The sequence below is a fragment of the Mesoplodon densirostris genome, chromosome 1 (genome assembly GCF_025265405.1).
Source record: "Mesoplodon densirostris isolate mMesDen1 chromosome 1, mMesDen1 primary haplotype, whole genome shotgun sequence".
NCBI classification, from domain to species: Eukaryota; Metazoa; Chordata; class Mammalia; order Artiodactyla; family Ziphiidae; genus Mesoplodon; species Mesoplodon densirostris.
This window is the reverse complement of record NC_082661.1, coordinates 26925969-26942209: the sequence shown is the minus strand read 5'-3', so window position 1 is coordinate 26942209 and position 16241 is coordinate 26925969. Positions and strand designations below refer to the sequence as shown.

General features: G+C 42.1%; 1 protein-coding gene across 2 annotated transcripts in view; it reads right to left on the bottom strand.

Moving 5' to 3' along the window:
* NT5C2 (5'-nucleotidase, cytosolic II) overlaps window positions 1-8869 on the bottom strand; it is a 105451-nt gene extending 96582 nt beyond the window's left edge. The window contains exon 1 of one of the 2 annotated variants that reach the window (XM_060100094.1): window positions 8793-8869. The gene's annotated coding sequence lies outside the window, so the exon portion shown is untranslated. Of the gene's footprint in view, window positions 1-8588; window positions 8651-8792 lie in introns of those variants that run through there. The other variant, XM_060100100.1, reaches the window with a different exon arrangement.
* Between the last annotated feature and the right edge of the window lie 7372 nt (window positions 8870-16241).

Sequence of the window (16241 nt, the reverse complement as noted above, 5' to 3'; positions counted from 1 at the left end):
TTAGTAATTATTCTTGAATATTCTTTTAAAAGGCAGATAAAAAATTCTGCTTTATTTCAAAAAGAACTCATTCTCTTACCAATGAGCTCTTGGCTCATCACTCAATTTTGTTTTAGCTGTTATCTTTCCTCTTTCAAAATAATAAAGAGGTAAAAATCAGAAAGGCAGAAATAATCACCATGGTATTTCTACTTTTTTGTATATATACACTCATATATATGGCATACTTCACTTATTTGGTAAAAATTCAGAGATACGTATAAGTTCAATGCCTTAGTAATGCTAACATAATAATGGCTAACGTTTATTGAGTGCTCACTTTTTTCATGTATTATTCTAAGCTCTATACATATTTTATCTAATTAACTTCTCACAACAACCATATGAATTAGGTACTATTATCTTCATTGTACAAAGAAGAAAACAGCATAGAGAAGTTAAATAATTTGACCAGGGTCACAGAATTATACTTGTAGTGAAGAGTGCAGATTCTGGAGCCATTCTGTCCAGGTTCAAAACCTGGCTCCGACACTAATTTAGCTCTATGTTTGAGCAAATTATACAATCACTTCAGTTTCTTCAACTCCAAAATGGTCAGAGTTGGAACAAGGATTTAATGCATTAATAAGCGCAAGGTGCTAAGAACAGTGGCTGACACAGTGCATAATAAATTATTATTTATAATACTAGAGCCCACAGTGTTTAATACTTGCGGCCTCTACACAGTATAGGGGCCTCTGCACAATGTAGTACCTTATGTTTGGAGGAATGTTATAATACGTTTCTACTTTCAGAGTCAAAACTTCAGAGTGTCAATTATGTGGCAAAGGCTATACAATTTCACACATTTTTTCATGTCAATGTAAGTATCCTAAATCTAATCTTAATCTACTATCTGTAGGTTTCTTTCGTTCCCGAAAGCTTAGTTCCACATAGGATTATCTCATCAAACCTACTGCAAAAGTCAATAATCCAAGATTAAAAATATGGCATTTACTGATTTCAGATTTGTGAAAGATCCTGATGTTTCATCTTGGTCTTATTTACAGCATACCATGCTTAAATTCTTACAAATACATCTTTAAATTTTTACAATTTTCACACAGAATGTTTCAGCTGTTTCAACCTCTACACCTTTAGCATGGTCAGATAACTCAAAATTTTCACAATTTAGTGCATAACAAAAGCCTTTATGAATTTACAGAGTAATTTTATGACAAACACAATGGTAGAAAAAGAATGTGTAACACAAATGCTAATTTAACACCACATTAAAGGTAGACTAAGCAGAAAAAATAAACAGCATTTATAAGCCTAAATATAAAAAAAAGCAAAACCATACAACTTTTAGAAGAAAACAGAGACGAAGAGCCCTATGACTTCAAGGTAGGGAAGGTTTTCTTGGATAAAAGACAACACAAACCATAAAGGAAAAGATAGACAAATCTGACTGTGTTAAAATTTAAAGCTTCTTCCTGCCCTAAACATTTAGTCTGAATTTAAACATCTAAGGAAATGATCAGACAAATCCAAATTGAAGGACATTGTACAAAACAACTGACCTGGACTCTTCAAATATATCAATATTATGAAAACAAACCAAAGTCTGGGGACCTGTTGTCGATTAAAAGTAACTAAAGGGACATGGCAACTAAATGCAACTCATGATCCTGGACCAGGGGTGGGGTTGGAGATTAAGTATAAAGGTCATTATTGGGACAATTGAGAAATTTTTAATATGCACTGTATATTAGATAATAATGTTACATTCATATTAAATGTGATAATTATACTGTAGGTTTGTAGGACACCCTTGTTTTTAGGATATTCAAGTATATCTTTTAAGAGATGAAGTGCCATGATGTCTGCAAATTACTTTTAGGAAAAAAATGTATATATGAAATAAAAAGTAAATATGGCAAAATGTTAACAGTTGGTGAATCCAGGTGAAAGATATAAGTGTATTCATTGAACTATCACTGCACTTTTCTGTAAGACTGAAATTTTTCAAATAAAAAGTTGGGATAAAAATGTAAAACTTATGCACAACAAAAAGTAAAGAGCAACCACTGAGAAGACTTTTGCAACATCATAACTGAAAGAGGATTAGTATAGAGATAAAGAGAGCTGCAAACTAATGATGGAAAAGAAAATGAGCCAACAGAAAAAGAATGAAGCAATTTATAGAAAAGAAAACCTCACAATAAATGGATGCAAATGGAATAAATCCTTACAATAAATGGAAAAGCAAATTAAATGAAATTTAATTTGATTTTAAAATTTAAGAGTCTGGCAATATCAATGTTTGTAAGGATATGGTAAAGGAACTCTCACAACCTGCTGATGGGTGTTTTGTGTTTAGTATTTTGGAAAATAATTCAGCTTTATTTAATAAAGGTGAAGATCCTCATACCCTACCACCTAAGAATTCCCTAGGCTTAGAATTCTCTCTCACACATGTAAACAAGATGACACATCCAAGAATGTTTATTACAGCGCTGTTACTAATAACAAAAAAGGCAGAAACCCCTAAATATTCATAAACAAACTGGCTTATTCATATAATGCAATATTATAGAGAAATTAAAATGAATGAACTAAAGATCTATCTGCCAACATGGATATGTAGCAAAAACAATGTTAAATAACATCACTAATTATTAGGGAAATGCAAATTAAAACCACAAAGAGATATCACCTCTCACCTGACAGGAAGGCTACTATCAAAAAAACAAGAAATAACAAGTGTTGGTGAGGATGTGGAGAGAAGGGAACCCTCATACTCTGTTGGTGGGAACGTAAATTGGTGCAGCCACTATGGAAGACAGTATGGACATTCCTCAAAAAATTAATATGATCCAGCTATCCCACTTCTGGATATTTATCCAAAGAATACGAAAACACTAATCTGAAAAAAGACACATGCACCCCTATGTTCATCCCGGCATTATTTACAATAGCTAAGATTGGAAACAACCTAGTGCCCATCAGTGGATGAAAAGATGTGGGATATATATACATACACACACAATGGAATACTACTTGGCCATAAAAAGATGAAATCTTGCCATTTGCAACTACATTGATGGACGTTAAGGATATCATGCTAAGTGAAACAAGTCAGATGGAGAAAGACAAATACCACATGATTTCACTCATGTGGAATATAAAAAACTAATAAACAAACAAACAATAAATAAACAAACCAAACCAAACAAAAACATAGAACAGAGTAGTAGTGAGCCACAGGGGGAGTGGGAGTGGGAGGGCAAAATGGGTAAAGGGGAGCAACTGTATGGTGATGGACGGACACTACATTTTTGGTGGTGAGTAAAGGGTATACAGAAGTAGAAATAAAACACTGTACTTGTGAAACTTATATAATGTTATAAATCAATGTTACATCAATAAACTAAATTAAAAAAAGAAAGAATAGCCCCAACATTGGGACAGACTTGGAAACACAGGCTGGGCAAGAAGTTAAACATTGCCTACCCCCCCAAAAAAAATCTTCATATGAGCTTCTTTCATCAGTGCTTTATCATAAAATCATATCTTCAAAAAAAATAAAAACAATGTTGAATAAAAAACCAAGTTGCAGAATCATGTGCATAATACATTAAACAAAAGTATATGCACTTTCAGGGATATATACATATTAGTAAAAGTATATAAACATAATGGGAATGATAATTACTGAATTCATGACAGGGAAAGAGAGGGTAATAGGATCAGCAAGGATTCATACAGGCCTCAACTGTATCTAATTTTATCCCTTTGAAAAATACAGTAAATTGAAAGGAGAGACTACACAATTAGAAAATGGGTAAAAAAACCCACAAAATAAATATGATGGTCTATAATTAAGATGATCATTACATTATTTCCTGTATTTTGAAATATTTCATATTTTTGAATAAATTTAAATTAAAACATTAAAGAAACCACATTAAACTGAACCAAGGAGCATTAAAAAACATATACTCCACTGGACATTGGAAACAGAAATACTAATACAGCAGTCACTCTGTATCCGTGGGGGTTGGTGCCAGGACACCCCCCCCAATCACAGATACCAAAATCCCCAGATGCTCAAGCTCCTTACATAAAATGGAGCACTACAGTCGCCCCTCTGTGTTTTTCCCCTGCCCTGCATCCGGATACGACGGGCCTACTGTACCCAACAAATTTACTGAGATGTATATTCTATACGTATATAAATATATACGTATATATATTTATATATATACACACACACGTGTATTTTTAGCCATTAAACTTCAGGCACCAGATTTCAGTCTTCTCTTTCCAAGGAGATCCTGACACAGCAGGCTTTTTCATCTCACACTCCTGATAATGCTTCCCAACCAAAAGAAACACACAAAAGATAGGAACAAATAGTTCAACACTCTCCAAGGCAACTTAAGCCTTTGGAGTATGTATTCCACCTAAAAGGGGGGCTATTTTGCTGCTCTGCTGGCAATTTTGCTATTTGGTGGGGCGTGGGGTGGGGGTGGGAGTTGCTGCTAAAGTTGTTTTCCACAGACAGCAACAGAAGAAACAGCCACTGCAAACCTTGGTAACCAATCATAAAACACAAATTTCAAATGGTAGGAAGTCATATAAGATTTACTGTGTGGCTTCCCTGGTGGTGCAGTGGTTAAGAATCCTCCTGCCAATGCAGGGGACACGGGTTCGAGTCCTGGTCCGGGAAGATCCCACACCCCTTAGAGCAACTAAGCCCGTGAGCCGCAACTACTGAGCCTGCGCTCTAGAGCCCGCAAGCCACAACTACTGAGCCCATGCGCTGCAACTACTGAAGCCCACGCACCTAGAGCCAGTGCTCCTCAAAAAGAGAAGCCACCACAATGAGAAGCCCGCGAACCGCAACGAAGAGTAGTCCCCGCTCGCCGCAACTAGAGAAAGCCCAGTCGGAGTGCAGCAACAAAGACCCTATGCAGCCAAAAATAAATAAAATAACTAATTTTTTTAAGTGCTTTAAAAAATTTATTTAAAAAAAAGGATTTACTGTGTCAAATAACAAGGACCTTAGCACTGCATAACAATTTGTTATCGATTTCCTTAAAGCAAATAATTTTCAAGGTCTGAACTTAAAAAACAAAACAAACACCAGCTACTCACAAATAAGAGCTGTCTTACTTCATTAATTCTATTCTATCTGCAAGAAACCCATGTAGCATATCTTGGAAACAGTTTACTAGAATTTCTCTCCGGGTTTTTTTTTTTATTAATTAATTAATTTATTTATTTATTTTTGGCTGTGTTGGGTCTTCGTTGCTGCCCGCTGGCTTTCTCTAGTTCCGGCGAGGTGCGCGGACTTCTCACTGCGGAGGCTTCTCTTGTTGCAGAGCATGGGCTCTAGGTGTGCGGGCTTCAGTAGTTGTGGCTCGCAGGCTCTAGAGTGCGGGCTCAGTAGTTGTGGCTCACGGGTTCTAGAGTGCAGGCTCAGTAGTTGTGGCGCACGGGCTTAGTTGCTCTGCGGCATGTGGGATCTTTCCAGACTAGGGATCAAACCCGTGTCCCCTGCACTGGCAGGTGGGTTCTTAACCACTGCGCCACCAGGGAAGTCCTCCCTCTCCAGTTTTATCTCATAGTATTGCTCTACCAAACCCTTTGCTTTAGTGAGAACAATCTACTCAGTAAACCCTCAATATGTCCACTTTTGCATCCTCTCCCTACTCTCAAGTGTCACCTTCTCTATGATGTTTTCCCTGATCCCACAAACCTACAGTAATCTGTCCACTTTGAATGAAAAAAAAAACAGTAATAATAGCTAACATTTATAGCGAATTTAATGTGTGCCTGTATTGCTTCAATGGAATTATCCCATTCACCCCACACAACTCTGTGAAATTTGAAATTTGTTCTGTTTTTCCCTTTTTCATGGTGAGAGAAACTGAGTGAAGCTCTCTACGGTTAAGTTCTCCAAGGGTGCATGGATGGTTAGTGGCAAAGCCAATTCTCAAACCCAGACTCCAAACTCCAGGCCCTTAAACATATGTGACTGCTGCCTCCTGTCTCACGTGCCTCTGCATTGATGGCCTTTACCACTCACGTGTCATTTAACATATGCCTTGTGATATTCAACACTTTGTGTTCCGAGATGTCTAGGCGGCTCAAAATATTACATTCATTCAACAAAAATTTACTGAGAGCCTGTATGCCAGGCACTGCTTACTGGGCATAAAAGCATGTTACAGAGCCTCCACAAATGAAAAGCAGATGAATTCTCTAGACACATGGTCATCCCAAAAATGTGCGGAACTGCAAAATTTTAAATATGTACACAGCAATTATAACTACATAAAAATTATATGTACAAAAGAACTGGAAAAGATGTGATATTTATCATAAACAACATGATAAAGTTGGGGTTTTTTTTACTATTGAATTTAAGCTTTTTGGTAAGAGAGGTAAGCAATAAAAAGATGTACTTTTTTAGGGCTTCCCTGGTGGCACAGTGGTTGAGAGTCCGTCTGCCGATGCAGGGGACACGGGTTCGTGCCCCGGTCCGGGAAGATCCCACATGCCACGGAGCGGCTGGGCCCGTGAGCCATGGCCGCTGAGCCTGCGCGTCCGGATCCCACATGCCGCGAAGCGGCTGGGCCCGTGAGCATGGCCGCTGAGCCTGCGCGTCCGGAGCCTGTGCTCCGCAACGGGAGAGGCCACAGCAGTGAGAGGCCCGCGTACCGCGAAAAAAAGATGTACTTTTTTAAAAAAACATGTTTTGTGTGCTTTCTTTCCCCTATTAAACAGTAGAAATAGCCTAGAGACAGATGAATGAACATTCCTCCTAACATTCTACTGTAATCTGGCTTTCTTTAGGAAGATACACCTGATATCACTAGTAAGGTTTGCAGATACCCTATGTAAATATCTATATAAATCTTCCTACAATTATAAACTTTTGGAAACTTGAGGCTGATTGTAAATTTGCAAACAATGGAATCAAATCTTAGAACGGAATGAACCCTTGCAAACAACTCCTTTGGCCCTCTCGTTTTACAGATTAGCTAATCACTGAATTCTAAATATCTAAAGTCTGGTGACTTCCCTGGTGGCGCAGTGGTTAAGAATCTGCCTGCCAATGCAGGGGACAAGGGTTCGATCCCTGGTTCAGGAAGATCCCACATTCCTTGGAGCAACTAGGCCCGTGTGCCACAACTACTGAGCCCCCATGCTGCAACTACTGAAGCCAGCGTGCCTAGAGCCCGTGCTCTGCAACAAGAGAAGCCACAAGGAAAAGCCCACGCACCGCAACGAAGACCCAACACCACCAAAAATAAATAAATTAAATAAATAAATTTATTTAAAAATAAATTAATTAAATAAAATCTAAAGTCTAGGTTGATGAGAGTGATGCAGCACCTATACCGAAATGTAGTGGCTTACACTGCAATAGAAATGCATTTCAAAAATAAAAAGTCTGTGTGCGCTAGCGTCAGCCCAGCATGTAGAGTTCTGCTTTTAATTACAAGCTGTGTCTTCTTGAACTTCACCTCTTCAGGCCTGGATGTCTTCATCTGGATAAATTCTAACCAGTGTTGGAAAGTGTCGAGGTAAATATCTAAAAAGACCTCAGTAACATTAAGTTTCCACAGTAAATAGCACTGTTTCACATTAGTTACCAGAGTTTGCATCCGCTGCCTTAAGAGGCAAAATGAACAGTATATACGCATTATGAAACAAGTTCAATCAAGAAGAACCTGTCCGCACCCCAAACACGCACACGCGCGCGCACACACAACCCTATAATGGTGACTAGTCACTGCAGAGCACCGCACTTAACAACGCATCCTCAAAATAACGGCCCAAAGCCGGGAAAACACTACGTCTGACATCCAACTCTACCTACTGCCTTTGGTTTTATTTTTTTTATTTTTTCCTACTGCCTTTAAAAGCTAAGGTCTACCGAAGTAAAAGCCCCCCAACGTCATGCTTACAACTAATGGTTTAGGCCTCAGATTTGCATCTCACTCTTGGCTCTAGAGGGCTTCGGCGTACCCCAGGAAAAGGAAAGGAATAGACTGCCACCGGACATTTGGCCCCTGACTTGGGAGCCATTGGGAAACAACTAGCACGTTTTTTTGCGGCGGCCTGCAATTCGGTGTGAGCTTTCCAGGAAGTGCTGCAAACGACCAAACTAGCATGTGGGCTTTCAGTTGGCAATTTCTGGTGGTTCTTGCTACAACGCTGTCAACCTTGCATCCTAACACAGCGGCTAGCTAGTTCCTCGGGGTTGACCGGGAACGCGCAAGGGGTGGGGAGGTCCATTAACAGAGCGGAAAGGCAGGCTTCGGGTGCGTACGGGAGGAGGCCAGGCGTCGGCCGTAAAATATAAGCAGAACTGCGTAAAGAGGCGTCCGTCCGAGGCGGGATGGGGGCTGCCACCAGCGCGAGGCAAAAGCGGGGCACCGGGCCGGAAAGCGGCGAGGCGAAGGGCCGCGCTCCGAGGGTAAGGCGGCTCCCAGCAAGCCCAAGGCCAGGAAACAATGGCGCTAGCGTGACGTGGGGCCGGGGGCGTCCCCGCGGCGCGGAGCAAGGGGCTGCTCCGAGGCGGGGGCTACCTGGGGCTGGAGGCGCGCGGGGTCCGCGGGCTCTCAGGCGGGCGCCCGGACGAGCGGGGCCTGAGAGGCGTAGCGGCCGGGTAGGGCCGGGGCGGGGGCAGGAGGGGGGCCCTGACCCAGGTCGCGCGCTCTGCCGCGCACCCTCCCTCGCTCCCTCGCCCGCCCGCTCCTTCCCCTCCCGCCCGCGGGTCCCGCCGCACTCACCGGCCCCACCGCACGGCAGCAAACCCAGAGCGCAACTGCCGCAGCCGCCCGGGCGCGCGCCCTCCCAGCCCCCGCCGCCCCGGCACCGCCCCCGGCTCGCGCCCGGCCAGGGACCAGCGCGCTGTTCCGTCCCCCAGCTCCGCCGCAGAACCCGGCCTCCGCGACGCTCCCTGGCCGCGCTTCGGGAGTAGAACCGCGAGGCGGTCCTGCGTCCCGGTCCCTTGCGTGGGTCTGGGGATCTTCAAACAACAGAACATTGCCCGCTGCTGAGCTGTGGGGTGACGCACGTTGACAACCCTTCCATGTCCTTTAGGTCTCCATCCCTGGGCCTTCTGCAGGGCCCTGGACTACCTCACTTACACTGCGACGCTTTCTCTTAGGGGGGTGGGGGCATCCGTTTTCCCAGCCACAGAATGTTCCAGTCGAACGGACCTCAAAAACCCTCTGGTCCAGACTCCCATACCACGCCTGAATCCCAATGATGACTGAAAGTACCGGCTTTGGAGTTTGTCAGAAAGGGTTGGAACCCCAGTTCCACAACTCGCCAACTGTGTCACTTTGGGCGATACACCTGACTTCATCATACCTAGTTCCCTCATCTTCAATATAGGGGTGGATAACAACAGTACCTACCTCATGGGGTGGTGACAGGATGAAACAAGATAACAGAGGTAAGATCCTCGGCACAGTCCTGGCACATGGCACTCAAGAAATGTTCATTATTATATCAACTCCCACCCACCCACCACCAACTTGCATCTGAAAGAAGACTCCTCAATGACAGAAAGCCACTATTTCCAGAGCAATGCATTCCTTAGTCTTGGCAGCTCTGACTAGCCAGAAGGTGTTTCTTAAGCGTCCACTCTCTGGCCCAAGTCCTATCCCTTGGAGCCTCAGAGAACAAACAGGTCTAATCTCTCTCCCACCTTCCACTTTTCAGATACTTGAAGACCTCTGCCCAAGGTCTTCTCTCTTCCAGACCAGTATCTCCCATTCCTTCCATTGTTTCTCCTTTGTCCTCATTTTGAGGGTCTTTGTCCTCATTCTTCTCACGCACCTACTCGGTTTGATTGTGGCTACTTTAGAGTACGTTGCCCAAGACTGAACCAAACGTTTGTGGTACCATCAGAGCAGAGCAGGACTGTAGCTTCCTCCTTGTACTGCCTTGAATTCAAGCAATAAAGTTCTCGGTACCTGCACTACTGACTCATTGAACTTATAGTCAGCTAAAACCTCCAAGACTTGTTAATAAGTGCTCTGCTGGAGCATTTCTACCCTCTCGTGTTTTTGAGCCAACTTCAGGTTGGCTGAGGACAGGGCTTGGGGCTCTCACCTACTAGATTTTTCAGGATATGTGGGGAGAAGAAATAGGAGTTGGAAGGTAGTCTGACACTACCTTTAAACCAAGGGCACATGGAAAAAGGCCAGAGTTTGTGCCTAAAGACCATGGCACTAAGCAAATAGAAAAAATATATATATGCAATGTGATCTCATCTGAGCAAAAAATGTGCATGCACACACACACACACACACACACACACACAAGACTAGAAAGAAATATGTCATTAAGTATGTTCATGGTGGTTTTCTTTCAGCGATAAGACTTGGGGTGGTTTCTTTTGTTCTTTATACTTTTTCATAAATTTCCCAGATTTTCTACATTGTTTATATTACTTTTATAATCAAGAACTTTGTTTCCAAAAGAAAAAAATGAGAAAAAAAATTTTTTTTAATCAGAGAGATGAAATAACTTGAAAAAAATGGGAAACAAAGTTAAGAATAACAGACTAGGAGAAAACATTTGTAATATATAAAACAAAGGATTTGTATGTGGAACATATAAAGGACTCAACAAATCAATAAGAAAAAAATTCACTAGAAAAATGGGCAAATGTAAATAGGCAGTTCACAGAAAAAAAAATATAAATTGCCAATAAGAATACAAAAAGATGCCCAACCTCAGTAGTAACCAGGGAAATGGAAATTAAAACAGAAACTGGCAACAATTTTCAAGCTTCATGATATCAAAAGAATGTAAATTGTCACAGCCATTTAGAGGGCAATTGGACAACATCTATTAAATCCGTGTCTCAGCAATGCCACTTCTAGTTATCTACCATAACTCCATGTTATGGAGGTATGTACAAGGATAATTACTATGATACTGCTAATAAAGAAAATTTGGAATCAGCCATAATGCCCAGCAACAGGGGAATGGCTAAATAAAATGTAGAATACTCATAAAATGGAATTCTGTAGAGAATTTTAAATAAATGACCTTGATCTATATATGTTAATATAGATCTATCTCAAAAGCATATTGTTGAATGAAAACAGCAAATTGCAGCATGAGATTGATTGACTGATTTGATATTTTTTAAAAACTCTCCCCAAAAATGAATAACTTTAGTTTAATCATGAAAAATCATCAGACAAGCCCAAATTGAGGGATATGCTACAAAATACCTGACCTGGACTCTTCAAAAGTGTTAAGGTCATGAAAGCCAAGAAAAGACTGAGAATTATTAAAGATTGAAGGAGACTAAGGAGACAAGACAACTAAACATAACATGGAATCCTGGATTGGATCCTGGAAAAGAAAAGGGACATTAGTGGGAAAACTGGTGAAGTTCTAATAAAGTCTATAGCTTAGTTAATAGTATTGTTCCAATGTTAACTTCTTCATTTTGATGACTGAACTGGAGTTATATAAGCTGGTAGCACTAGGACAGGCTGAGTGAAAGGTACACTGAAACTTTCTGTACTATCTTTGTAACTCTTCTGTAAATCTTAAATTATTTCAAAATAAAAAGTTAGGGCTTCCCTGGTGGCGCAGTGGTTGAGAGTCCACCTGCGGATACAGGGGACACGGGTTCGTGCCCCGGTCCGAGAAGATCCCACATGCCGCAGAGCGGCTGGGCCCGTGAGCCATGGCCGCTGAGCCAGCGCGGCTGGAGCCTGTGTTCTGTAACGGGAGAGGCCACAACAGTGAGAGGCCTGCATACCGCAAAAAAATAAATAAATAAACAAATAAAAAATAAAAGTTAATATAAAACACAGAAATACCATTATTTCTTATCCTCCCTGATATAGACAATATTTGTGTCCCCTCTAATTTCATATGCTGAAACCTCATCCCCAATGTGATGGTATCTGAAGGTGGGCCTTTGGGAGGTAATTAGGTCGTGAGGGCAGAGCTCTCATAAATGGAATTAGTGTCCTTTTAAAAGAGATCCCAGAGAGCTGCCCACTCCGTTCTGCCCTGTGAAGACATAGCAAGAAGACAGCTGTCTCTGAAACAGGAAGTGGGCCTTCACCAAACACTGAATCTGCTAATACCTTGCTTTTGGGCTTCCCAAACTCTAGAACTGTGAGAAATAAATTTATATTATTTATAGACCACCCAGTCTCTGGTATCCTGTTATAGCAGCCTGAACTAAGACAATTACACATTAAGTTTGTAAAAGATTTTCAACACAGATTGTAAGGCTACCTGCCAAACTCTTTTATCAGAGGTTATCTTTAAGACAGGGATAAAGGACCAAGATTGTGGATAATGTTCAAAGGGGGTATTAGCTTTAATGTTTTAGAAGATAAATGTACTTATGCATTGCTTTTTTAAAAAATAATAAATTTATTTTCATGGCACTGGGTCTTTTTTGCTGCACGCGGGCTTTCTCTAGTTGCGGCGGGCGGGGGATACTCTTCGTTGAGGTACACAGGTTTCTCATTGCGGTGACTTCTCTTGTTGCGAAGCACGGGCTCTAGGCGCATGGGCTTCAGTAGTTGTGGCACGCGGGCTCAGTGGTTGTAGCGCACAGGCTTAGTTGCTCCACGGCATGTGGGATCTTCCCGGACCAGGGCTCAAACCCGTGTCCCCTGCACTGGCAGGCAGATTCTTTTTTTTTAAGATGTTGGGGGTAGGAGTTTATTAATTAATTTATTTATTTTTGCTGTGTTGGGTCTTCATTTCTGTGCGAGGGCTTTCTCTAGTTGTGGCAAGCGGGGGCCACTCTTCATCCCAGTGCGCGGGCCTCTCACTATCGCGGCCTCTCGTTGCGGAGCAGAGGCTCCAGACGCGCAGGCTCAGTAGTTGTGGCTCACGGGCCTAGTTGCTCCACGGCATGTGGGATCCTCCCAGACAAGGGCTCGAACCCGTGTCCCCTGCATTAGCAGGCGGATTCTCAACCACTGCGCCACCAGGGAAGCCCCGGCAGGCAGATTCTTAACCACTGCGCCACCAGGGAAGTCCCATGCATTGCTTTTTATTTTTTTCATTTTTTTTACATCTTTATTGGAGTATAATTGCTTTATAATGGTGTGCTAGTGTCTGCTTTATAACAAAGTAAATCAGTTATACATATACATACATTCCCATCTCTCTTCCCTCTTGCATCTCCCTCCCTCCCACCCTCCCTGTCCCACCCCTCTAGGTGGTCACAAAGCACCAAGCTGATCTCCCTGTGCTAAGCGGCTGCTTCCTACTAGCTATCTATTTTATGTTTGGTAGTGTATATATGTCCATGCCACTCTCTCACTTTGTCACAGCTTACCCTTCCCCCTCCCCATATCCTCAATTCCATTCTCTAGTAGGTCTGTGTCTGTATTCCTGTCTTACCCCTAGGTTCTTCATGACATTCTTTTTCTTTCTTTTTTTTTTTTGCGGTACGCGAGCCTCTCACTGTTGTGGCCTCTCCCGTTGCAGAGCACAGGCTCCGGAGGCACAGGCTCAGTGGCCATGGCTCACGAGCCCAGCCGCTCCACGGCATGTGGGATCTTCCCAGACCGGGGCACGAACCCGTGTCCCCAGCATTGACAGGCGGACTCTCAACCACTGCACCACCAGGGAAGCCCCATTTTTTTTTCTTAAGTTCCATATATATGTGTTAGCATACGGTATTTGTCTTTCTCTTTCTGACTTACTTCACTCTGTATGACAGACTCTAGGTCCATCCACCTCATTACAAATAGCTCAATTTCATTTCTTTTTATGGCTGAGTAATATTCCATTGTATATATGTGCCACACCTTTATCCATTCATCCGATGATGGACACTTAGGTTGTTTCCATCTCCTGGCTATTGTAAATAGAGCTGCAATGAACATTTTGGTACATGACTCTTTTTGAATTATGGTTTTCTCAGGGTATATGCCCAGTAGTGGGATTGCTGGGTCATATGGTAGTTCTATTTGTAGTTTTTTAAGGAACCTCCATACTGTTCTCCATAGTGGCTGTACCAATTCACATTCCCACCAGCAGTGCAAGAGTGTTCCCTTTTCTCCACACCCTCTCCAGCATTTATTGTTTCTAGATTTTTTGATGATGGCCATTCTGACTGGTGTGAGATGATATCTCATTGTAATTCTGATTTGCATTTCTCTAATGATTAATGATGTTGAGCATTCTTTCATGTGTTTGTTGGCAGTCTGTATATCTTCTTTGGAGAAATGTCTCTTTAGGTCTTCTGCCCATTTTGGGATTGGGTTGTTTGTTTTTTTGTTATTGAGCTGCATGAGCTGCTTGTAAATTTTGGAGATTAATCCTTTGTCAGTTGCTTCATTTGCAAATATTTTCACCCATTCTGAGGGTTGCCTTTTGGTCTTGTTTATGGTTTCCTTTGCTGTGCAAAAGCTTTGAAGTTTCATTAGGTCCCATTTGTTTATTTTTGTTTTTATTTCCATTTCTCTAGGAGGTGGGTCAAAAAGGATCTTGCTGTGATTTATGTCATAGAGTGTTCTGCCTATGTTTTCCTCTAAGAGTTTGATAGTTTCTGGCCTTACATTTAGGTTATTAATCCATTTTGAGCTTATTTTTGTGTATGGTGTTAGGGAGTGATCTAATCTCATACTTTTACATGTACCTGTCCAGTTTTCCCAGCACCACTTATTGAAGAGGCTGTCCTTTCTCCACTGTACATTCCTCCTCCTTTATCAAAGATAAGGTGACCAGATGTGCGTGGGCTTATCTCTGGGCTTTCTATCCTGTTCCACTGATCTATATTTCTGTTTTTGTGCCAGTACCATACTGTCTTGATTACTGTAGCTTTGTAGTATAGTCTGAAGTCAGGGAGCCTGATTCCTCCAGCTCCGTTACATTGCTTTTTTAATCAAAAATTAATTTTACAAATGCAAAAGGACAAGATACCTGGTCTCATGACTTTCAGGAGTAAGACAAGCCATGCCAACTATGAAACAACCTTCTAACAGAGGGTTGGGGAGCCTGAGGAAGCAATGAAGAGCCTTAAGTGGCTTGCTTGGTGTCTCTGACTTGACATTGGCGGAAGGGCCCAGGCAGTACTTGGCAAGAAAGGCCATCTCACTGTGGCCTTGGATGGCTTCTCACCAAACTTCCTGCCCAAGCACCCACATGGCTACCCTACCCCTCTGATTAACACAATTTCCCCCTAGAATACCATAAACTCTGAGTCACCCAGAATGTGAGCTGCGTTTACAGGTCACTCATCAGTTTTCTGCTTCTTGGCAGAATCCCTCAGAGAAACGCAAGCATTGCTCAATACCCTGCCCCATGGCCTAGAAACAGCCTGCCCCCAGATCTTTCTCCCAGGAAGTATTGAGTCATAGATCCAATCAGCCACCTTGGAAGTCTCCTCTCTTTTTCATCCATCTTTCTCTAACAGCATAGGGTCAGCACTTACTGTGATAATGCATTATTCGAGGAGACAATCAGAATAACATTTAGTCCAGCTAGAAACATCTAGTTCAATTTGAGAGACAGGACATCCATGTAAGACTTAGGAGCACCTACATGTCTTCAAAAATATGCACTGAACTCCTTCCATATGCCTAACGCTGATCAATAAAGACATGAGATTCTGCCCTCACGTAGGTTTCTGACTGCCTGGAAAGATGGACTTTAAACAAACAAATAATTATTTTACTACAATTAGTAAGTGCTATGCAGGAAAAGTAAAAGATGTTTTGAGGGAGAACAAAATAGGGGCTCGGCTTTGGGGTAGGGAGAGGGTCAGGAACATCTCAGCTGAGCCCTGAAGGATGAATAGGACTTTTTTAAGTAAAAAACGTGAGAGAGGGGCTTACCTGGAAGAGTAGAGAATCCCTGAAAAAGGGACCAGTTGGCACAAAGGCCCTGAAGTAGGGATGAGCCTTGTATTATCTGCAGAATGATCAGCAGCCTAGAGGGAAAGGGGGAAAGTGGCAAAAAATGGTCCGTAAGGAGGCAGAGGGCACAGGGCACTATACACTTTATAAATCATCTGTAGCCTTATCTTAAGTGCAATGCAGAGTACTTGACGGCATAAAGCAGAGGAGTGGCAGAGATCAGGTCTGCAGTTCAAATGAATGGAATGTAACCAACCAATCAATTGCCTCATATACTCATGAAAATTAATTCATTTGAATCAAGCAAAGATCTCTGAGGTGCCTGTTGGAAACTTCCACTGGGTGTTTACAACATGAGAGAGATAAGAT